A 9,692-nucleotide genomic window follows, 5' to 3' on the forward strand; every position below is an offset into this window, starting at 1 on the left:
TCCTTGTGACTCCAAAATTATTAGGTCTGAGGGGAAAACATGGCTAACAATGGTTAATGGTATCCGATCACACCATCAGCTAGCCATATACTCTGCTCTTGGTGAGCTTACTAACATGGGTGACTTAACGGCTAAGGTTGGCAACTTAAACTGGTCCAAGAATCCCCTTGATATGTATGAATGCGATGCACCAGTGTCAAAAAGAATGAGAGCAGTAAATGACTTAATCAAAAACTTACCAATCACTGCGTCAGGCTACTCTTCAACTTCCTCCACATTGATGTAGTTCACGTGACCTCTGGTGAAGGGATTTGGCTTCTTCCCTGAGCTTCCATTGCCATTTCCATTCTTTACTTCAGGACAATCGGTGGCGTAGTGTCCATTCTTCCCGCACTTGAAACAAGTAATGTGACTTAGATCCTTCTTGGCGGGTGTAGTGGGGTTGAAACCGTTCTGGCCGTTGTTTCCTCCATTCCCATTACCATTTTTGGGGCCATTGTGGTTATGTGAACTCCCTCCATTGTGATTGTGGCCTCCATGGTTATGTTGGGTATGTCTTCCCGAGTTCTGGGGAAAATGAGGCTTCTGCTGAGCTCCAGAGTTGTACTTCCCCTATCCATACTTCCTTTTGCAGCTCTCTATCTGTTGTTGCTTGCCTTCAATCATGAGGTCCCTACCTACCAACTCCTGGTAGTTGGCAAATGTTGCCACCATCAACTGCATACTCAGCTCGTCATTCAACACTTCCATAAACTTCTCCTGCTTCGCGGCATCCGTGGCCACATCATCTAGGGCATAGCGAGCTAACTTACCGAACTCATCCACGTATTGCCCCACGGTACGATTTCCCTAGCGTAAGTTGCGAAATTCACGCTTCTTCATGCTCATAGCTCCGGTTGAGACATGTGGAGTGTAGAATGCTTGCTATAACTGATCCCAAGTGACATTGGCTACAGGGAAAGTGGCTGTGTAATTCTCCCACCATGAGGCTGCGGGTCCATCCAGTTGATGTGCGGCAAAGAGCACCTTCTCAAAATCTGTGCAACCTGCGGTGGTCAGCTCCCTTCCAATCCCGCGGAGCCACTCATCAGCCACAATCGGCTTGGTGCTACTAGATAACACTGGCGGATTCAACCTTAGAAAATGGGCTAAAATTGTCAACTGGTGGCGGTGGCGGTGGGTTGTTGTTGTTGTTGTTGCCTTGGTTCTGGACTAGCAACTACATCAAGGCATTCTGCTATTGGATCAATTGGGTGAGCTCCGGTGGGAAGACAAATCCGGGGTCACGTCTTGGAGGCATCTGATAGGGTGAGAGGGGTGAGAACAGAATAGTGTGAGGTCTAAAGAGAATTTCACTACCCATATGCCCATGAGACAAACACATTCATAACACACCACTCAATTCAAACAAGATCATACAATCGATCTAAGCTACCGTTACAAAAAGCTCGGGCTACTACTATATACATGGGAGAATACTACTGATAATATGGTGGCCGACTAGAAATTTTGATCGGTGGAAGACTCCATGATATCTGCTCTAGCTTCGTCTTCATAATCATCATCACTATCGGGGTCAGAATCGGTGATGTAGTCTTTGGGATGGTTGCCCTCCTCAGGTTCGGGATCTCCCATGAATAATCCTAGCTTCTTCTTCAAGTCTTCATTCTTCTCCAGTAGTACTGCAATTTCCTCTTCATATCCATTGCGTGTAGACTTGAGTTCCTATTCTAGATCCATGTTCCTGGTCATCACTTTCTTCATGTCTATCATGCTGGCGCACATCTGGTTCTCCTCATGACAAATGTGGTGGTTTAACTCCTGGATGTAGGCTGCAATGGATCTATCCTTCCTGGTGCAAATCATCTCCCATTGCTCATCTCGGCGTCTACATATCTGGTAGATGGTGTCCTTAATATCCTTCTTGTATAGCTCGCCGATGCAACCAATGACGATGTGGGCGGCCATGCTCATTCCTAGACTGCAGGTTGGTGCATCAAAGGAAAACTCTATGGGCTCAGTAACTGGCGTGAATGTCCTTCCTGGAACATGTACTCGAATCGTCCAGTGCTCTTCTTCAGGTAGAGTGGCAATGTAGGTCCCAGTGAAGCTTGGTATTCTGATGCTCAGGTACCTAGTGACTTCCTTCAAGTGTCGTCCAAAAGGTGTGTCTTCGTCCGATTGAGTGAACTTGTTCCTTGGGTCCGCCATCTATAGAGTCGAAAATGGAGAGAAGTCAGAAATGAGTAGAGAAGAGTATCCTATGGCTTGTCCTAGTGGCCGCGTCCTACAGTCAACGTGTGCTCTGATACCATCTTGTAGCGACCCGACCTCAGATGATCAAGTCTCTGTGCTTAAGTGTCATACCTAGATCGATATCGCTAACACACACAGTACTCGAGGATTTACAACAGAGTTTAATCACACACTTATTACATCTCAAAAGAGCTTATTACAATAATATGGATGAAGGCCATCTAAATACGATAATAGCGGAAGCTTCGAAGGTAGAAGAGTCCATCCAACTCCACGACAAAACTGGGTGCATGACAACGACTAGTGCACCTTACTCTTCGTCTAAAAGGCGGCAACATAATACGCTGCAACCTGTGTAGGTCAGCACATGGAATATGCTGGCAAGATAACACTATAGAGCAATGAACAAATAACAACTATCACTACATGCATATATGGCTGGTGGAGGCTCTACGGTTATCATTTGAAGAAAGCTAATTTTTCCCTACAACAAAGGAATATATTTTATTTAACTACCAAGTTGGTTGAAAAATTATTGAGAAGGTTCCTCCAACTTAATCCCAAAATAATAATTATGACCCAACAAGTTAATCAAGTAGAGTGACGAGATCAAACCAATAATTCAAGTACCAGATACTCAAAAATGTCCATAACCGGGGACACGGCTAACCATGATTAGTTTATACACTCTGCAAAGGTTTGCGCACTTTTCCCCACAAGACTCGAGCTCCTCTGTTGGATTTTCTCGCACTACATGATGTTTGAGAAACGGATGACCGGGACACAGTCTTTTAGAAGCATTAACTCTTTACTCTGGGTAGACAGTACCACCTACATCCTATACATCTACTAGCCTACCACTGAAAGAGGTCACACAACTTACTCAACTATGCCAGGGCCCATAATGGCTTGTGGCTACACACAGAAGTTTCTAGCATGAATAATCTTATGATCCCTTTGAGCCTAGATAGGATGATCACACGTGTTCCCCGCGATATCCTAGGACAACACTGGATTGCTCCAGGTGCCCGCGACCAATCCACCCAGATGTGTATTAAAGTAGCCACCTTAAGTTAAACCATTAATTAATAATAACTCTCACATCTGTCATGGATCACTCAAACCAAACCACGTCTATGAGCATAGCATAGCAGTATAAGCATAACGTAGAACTCCCATGGTTTGAATAAAAGTCAATAGGTTCCTACGTCATCAACTACTTCCCAATTACCCACATGTTGTCAAATCCTACTCATGCAATGATTGAGGGATGAAACTAATGCATAAAAACTGGGTAATAAGGGATATGATCAAAGTGTTACACTACTGCAGAATGGTCCAAACGCGACAGTCGAATCAGAGACCCTTCGACGAAACTGTGTGCGATGCCATAATCGCAAACGGTGGTGTAAAAAATCGTAAAAAAAGTGCAAAACATTTGCGATGACAGATGCATCAAACATGGTTCAGAATTTAGTTGTGTGTGCAATGCAGGGCATACGGTGCAGCTCAATGAACTGTTTGTGATGAGGAGGCACAAAAGAAACGGGCAGCCAGATGAAGGCGTGTGTGATATACAGCATACAGTTCACTGGGATGAACTGTGCGTGATTAGAGAACACAATGGAAACGGTTCAACTGAACAAGATGTGTGTGATACGCGGCAAACAGGTCTGTAATCTGAAATGTGTGCAAAGACCAATAATAACACAGACGATTGCTGCTAATAAGCCATGTGAATTGCTCTATCTACAGTAGAATAACATGTATATATATAACTAAAATAAACATCCAATTACATAAGTGACTATACAGATCATTCGCACACACCTCAATAAACAATTGCATGCATTCTAAAGTAGGAGAAACGATCGTCTAGTCATCTACTTCTTGTGACGCTCCCGCCACTGCTATGTGGCTCGATCCCTCGTCTGGGTCAGGAAGAAGACAGTTCCTCATGTCAACGATCCTCCTGTACATCTCGTAGCTTGTGTACGCGTCCATGGCCACATACTTGAAATGTTGTTCATCCAGTCTCTTATGCCACACACTGTGCTAGGCGTTCTTGTCCTTATTGCTCTATTGCTTCTTCTTCGCATAGTAGGGGTCGATGATGGCCGAGGCGAGGTCAACCAGGGAGTTCAGTTTTCTTTTGTCGGTGCCCCAGACCTTGTAGTGGTGCTGGATGTTGACAAGATTCAGGCATTTCACACTACTACAGGATGCTGCTAACGCGACACTACGATCAAAGACCCTTCGAGAAACTGTGTGTGATGCCATAATTGCAAACGGTGCTGTATGAAAACCGTCAGAAATGTGTAAAATGTTTGCGATGACGGATGCATCAAACACGGTTTAGGTTTTAGTTGCGTGTGTGATGAAGGGCATACGGTTTAGTTCAATGAACTGTTTGCAATGAGGAGGGACAAAAGAAACGGGCAACCAGATGGAGGTGTGTACGATACACAACATACAGTTCACTCGGATGAATTGTTTGTGATCAGGCAACGCAAAAGAAACGGTCAGCCAGATCAAAGGTGTGTGCGATATATGGCATGCGGTTCACTCAGATGAACTGTTTGCGTTGACACAAGAGAACAGAAATGGCTCAACTTAACAAGATGTGTGTGATACGCGACAAACATGTCTATAATCAGAAATGTGTCTGAAGACCGATAAGAACACAGACGGTTGCTGCTAATAAGACGTGTGTGTTGTGCGATGGGATTGCATATAGAACAACAATATATATATATATATGTACACACACACACACTTATAAGGACATGCTTGCATAACCAAATTAAACATCCACTTAGGTAGCTACTACAACCATGGCATTTGCACACACCAAAGTAAACTATTACATGCATAATTAGATAGGTGGCTACTACACACGTGACATTTCCACACACACCAATAAAGTAAACTATATATTACATGCATGATTAACTAGCATAAACGATCATCTGATCATCATCTACTTGTTGTGACGCTTGCTCTTCTTGTGGCTCGATCCAGGCTCGTCGATTTGGGTAACGAAGCACTTCCTCATGTGAACGATCCGCCTGTGCATCTTGTAGCATGTGTACACACTCTTGGTCGTGAACCTGAGGTGAGGTTCATCCAGTTGCGGCATCCAGGCCACGTGCCAGGATACGAGACTTGTTCTCTAGGCATCCTGCTTCATCTTTTCGTAGTAGGGGTCGATGATGGCTGAGGTGAGTTCGACCAGGGAGTCATGCTTCATGCTGCCCTAGACCCTGTAGTGGTCATGGATTTCGACAAGGTTCTTGCAGGCCAAGCCCGTAACACTGAGCACTTTTACATCGTCTTTGGTATCTACCGTGGCGAACTTGTAGTCAGTTCTGTTGGCAAACCTGTTGAAATGGTCGCAAGGCCCAGTGGCCATGCAGTAGTGGTAGATGAGGACATGATGGCGCACGCACACCTGGGCAACGACAACCTTCTGATCTATGCCGGGACGATCGGCGGTGTACTGGAGGTCGATGCTGACCACCTTGTACTTGTCTCCAGCAAGCAACTGCTCAACGCTGTTGATGTAGTCGTCCACCACGGCCAGGTCGATGGTGTACACCACCGAGAGATCCGTCTCCCTCGCGTGGGTCTCCACTCTATGCTCGCCGAACTCCATTGGAGCGCCACCGGACATCCCCTCTCTATGTGTCGTCATGGGTGTGCTTGTTGTGTTGTGGGGCGCAATCGAAAGGTTGAAGAGACTAAGGTTATAATGGCCGCAGGAATTAAAGGGGAAGCCGGACGACCATGAATATCGGCAGGCCCTGATGGCAGTTCTAATTTGCAGCGCGTAACTACATCGTGCCGCACGTAACTACATCGCATGGAAACGCGCGCGGCGCAATCGCATGCATCTGGGCCCCCCGTCGTGATCGTGCGCACGCCCAACCGCTGGCAGAGCATGCGCGGAGGGACACAAGCAGAGCGCTCCGGGGTCGCCTCAAGGAAAAGCTGTCCACAAGCCGAGCGCGCCGACGGACGCGAGCAGAGCACGCCAATGGACGCGACCGAGCATGCCGCGACACCTAACGGCGAGCACAACGTGCTGTGGCGCCTAACGGCGAACAGAGCTTGCCGAGGGATGCGAGGAGAGGATGGCACAGTGATACGTGGCAAATAAGACAAACTGTGCGAGCAATGTCGGAGACATCAAGCATGAATCAGATTAGAGTTGGGTGTGCGATACGTGGTAGACAGTTGATCCATCAGAGCTGTTTCTGATGGAATAAGCCGTGTGTGTTGCGGGCAAACGCTTTCTGGTGTATAACCTTAAATTTAACCAAAAAAGTGTTAATGCATGTTACAAAAGTTGTATACCTGGAAACTATGTTCAAATACGACTCCAACGATATAATCTATGGCGACATGCATTCGTATTTTATTAGTTAATAAATCCTACTTATAAACCGGGACGGGGGTATAGTAGGTAATTAAATTACAAACATTTTTTATTAACTGTATGTGTATGTGTCCTCTCGTCCTCCTCTCGCACGTCTTGTCACCCCACTGCCGCAGATGGCTTATAGCGCAAGCTTGCGCAGTGCACGGGGGCGTTCTTTTGGCCAAACAGAGGCGCCAATGAATCGTCGATGAGCCCGTTCCCATGCAACCTTGCAGGTTCCCGCGCAAGCTTCTCGCCCGACTCCGTGAAATCCCCCAAAATCCCAATGCTTACTGGCATGCTTTAAAAACCCTCACGGCCAGCGAGTCCTGCGTCGCATTTTCCCCTCCCTCCCTGTAGCTTATCTCGTCTGCTTCTTCCACAATCGCTAATGGCACCGGTCCATCGTCGTCGCTCAGCCACTCCACCGTCATCAGAGGACAGCTCTAGCTGGGAGGCTACACCACGACGGCGGCGCAGTCCCCGGCATAGTGTAGTGCGCGTGGCATCCCTGTTGGATGTGCGCGGAACACCCACCACACGCTCTGCCGCCGCTGCCCGTCGGCAGCTGTTGCCGTCCGCCGTTGCCGCCACACCACCGTAGAAAGGCAGGGCGATCTCCCGCTCCACCGTCGTGGACCGAAGGCAGGAGGTGGACGTCGTGGCTGCCACCCCACTGCCGGCCACCGTGGCCATCACCCGCTCCGCCACCGCGGCCCGAAGGCGGGAGGTGGTGGTCGTGGCCACCACCCCATCGTTAGCCACCGTCGACTGCCAGCACGTGTGTCAGCGACCTTGCGCGCTACATCGAGTTCCTGCGGGAAGACGAGGAGCGCCTCGTCGAGCATGCAAAGAGCCTTACCGCAGTCGTGGCCGCAGTGCACACCGACGCGGAGGCGAGGAATCAGGAGATCTACGAGCAGTCCGGCCGCTTCAAGAGGGATCGTCTAGAGCGGCAGTGGGCGTTCGAGCTGGCCAACGTCACTGAACGTGTTGCAGCGGCAGGGACCGTATTGCATTTGTCCAGCTCGTCTGTAGGCTCCTCCTCCTCCTCTGCCTCTAACTGAGCGCGCTCAGCACAGGAGAGGCTGCCAGAAGTAGCACAAAGCCCCTCCGTGGTAGTATGTAGTAGTATTTAGTGGCTATTTTGTTCAGTTCATCTGACTATAGATGTGTGGTCAAACTGTACAACGTACTTAAAATTAGTTAGTATATATAATTGAACTAGCTATTTCAGTATGTGGTTGGCAACAATTGGGGAATCATTTCTAGCTTAATTACTGAATTTTAGTTGGAAAAATTACATAGTGCTAATGATTTCAAGCTGCATATTTTGACAAATTGCAGTGTTACAAGGATTGACAAATGGCAACGTTACTAGATCAACAAATGTAAATCTTTCCAGTTTGACAAATGGCAACATACCCAATATGACAGACGCTAATATTACCAAATTGTTTGTACGTGGTTGCACACGGGTCATCCAGAACAACCGTTTGCATTGAAGGGATGCACAAATCCTGCGCTACTCTCACTTTGCATATGGGTGTTCTATCTAAATCGTTTGCGATCAAGAGCTGTAGAAATCCTGCTTGGCACATTTTCTCTCGGCTTCCTGGGAAGCTGTCGGTTTGCAAACGGGTGTTCTAACTAAAACATTTGCGATGAGTGCTTTATATTTAAAAAGCGAATTAAACAGCGGCTTGGGCGCCATTAATGGAGAGGACGCGAGAAAGGCGGGCGGCCATGGAAATCAAAGGGCTCGCTTCCCAGTGAGCCCGCACAGCGTACAACTCGCATGCTTCCCGGTGAGCCTGTGCAATCAAGGACATCTTGCATGCCTCTCGGTCAGGCTGCGCACTGGACGGCGCTCGCACGCCTCCCATTCAGTCAAGGTCAAGCAACTGTCCTTACGGCACCTCCTACAGCCATTAAAAGGAAGACACGTCACATCACATGAATGGTTAACAGAATTTTGGATTTACTAGAATTTAAAAACCAGGCATCTCAATGTTTTTCCGGCAATCAACGGTGCCCCGCTGTTTGATATTGATGCCCATTTCTTGCATGGGACCTAAGCATGCACCCAAGGACACATATTTGATTTTTCAACCAATTTATACGCACTATAGAATGTGCATGTAGTTCAAATTTGAATTATGCACATAAAATGCAATGAAAACTCAGATAATGCATAAAAATGTCAAAACGAACCCCAAAAAGTCACGAAAATTCACACAACAGTCCTGTTGGTCTATGTTGACACGAGAAAATAAATTGAAAGCAATAAGAGGCAATGGATACCATTTCGTCATCAAAGGAGGGACGTTCCCTACCGAAACCATCATGCTTGTTGTGAGAATCACCGGTTTGTGAGAATGATATACCCAAACCTGCCCCATATGGGACAAAATTTGTACCATGGCATGTTGATGCCGCTCCATGATAGCATGCCTAGTTTCATGAATATCATATGAGTTTCGGATTTACTAGAATTTAAAAACCAGGCATCTCAATGTTTTGCCGGCAATCAACAGTGCCCCGGTGTTTGAAATCCATGCCCATTTCTTGCATGGGACCTAAGCATGAACCCAAGGACACAGATTTCATTTTTCAACCAATTTATATGCACTGGAGCATGTGCATGTAGTTCTAATTTCAATTATGCACATAAAATGCATTGAAAACTCAGTTAATGCATAAAAATGTCCAAACGAATCCCGAAAAATCACAAAAATTCACACAACAGTTCAGTTGTTCTATGTTGACACGAGAAAAACAATTGAAAGCAATAAGAGGCAATGGATACCGCTTCGTCCCCAAAGGTGGGACGTTCCTTACCGAAAACCATCGTGCTTGTTGTGAGAAGCTCCAGTTTGTGACAAGCATATACCCAAACCTGCCCCATATGGGACAAAATTTATAGCACGGGATGTTGATGCCGCTCCGTGATAGCATGCCAATTTTCATGAATTTTAGACGAGTTTTGGATTTACTAGAATTTAAAAACCATGCA

Source organism: Triticum urartu, chromosome 4 (genome assembly GCF_003073215.2).
Source record: "Triticum urartu cultivar G1812 chromosome 4, Tu2.1, whole genome shotgun sequence".
Classification (NCBI taxonomy): Eukaryota; Viridiplantae; Streptophyta; class Magnoliopsida; order Poales; family Poaceae; genus Triticum; species Triticum urartu.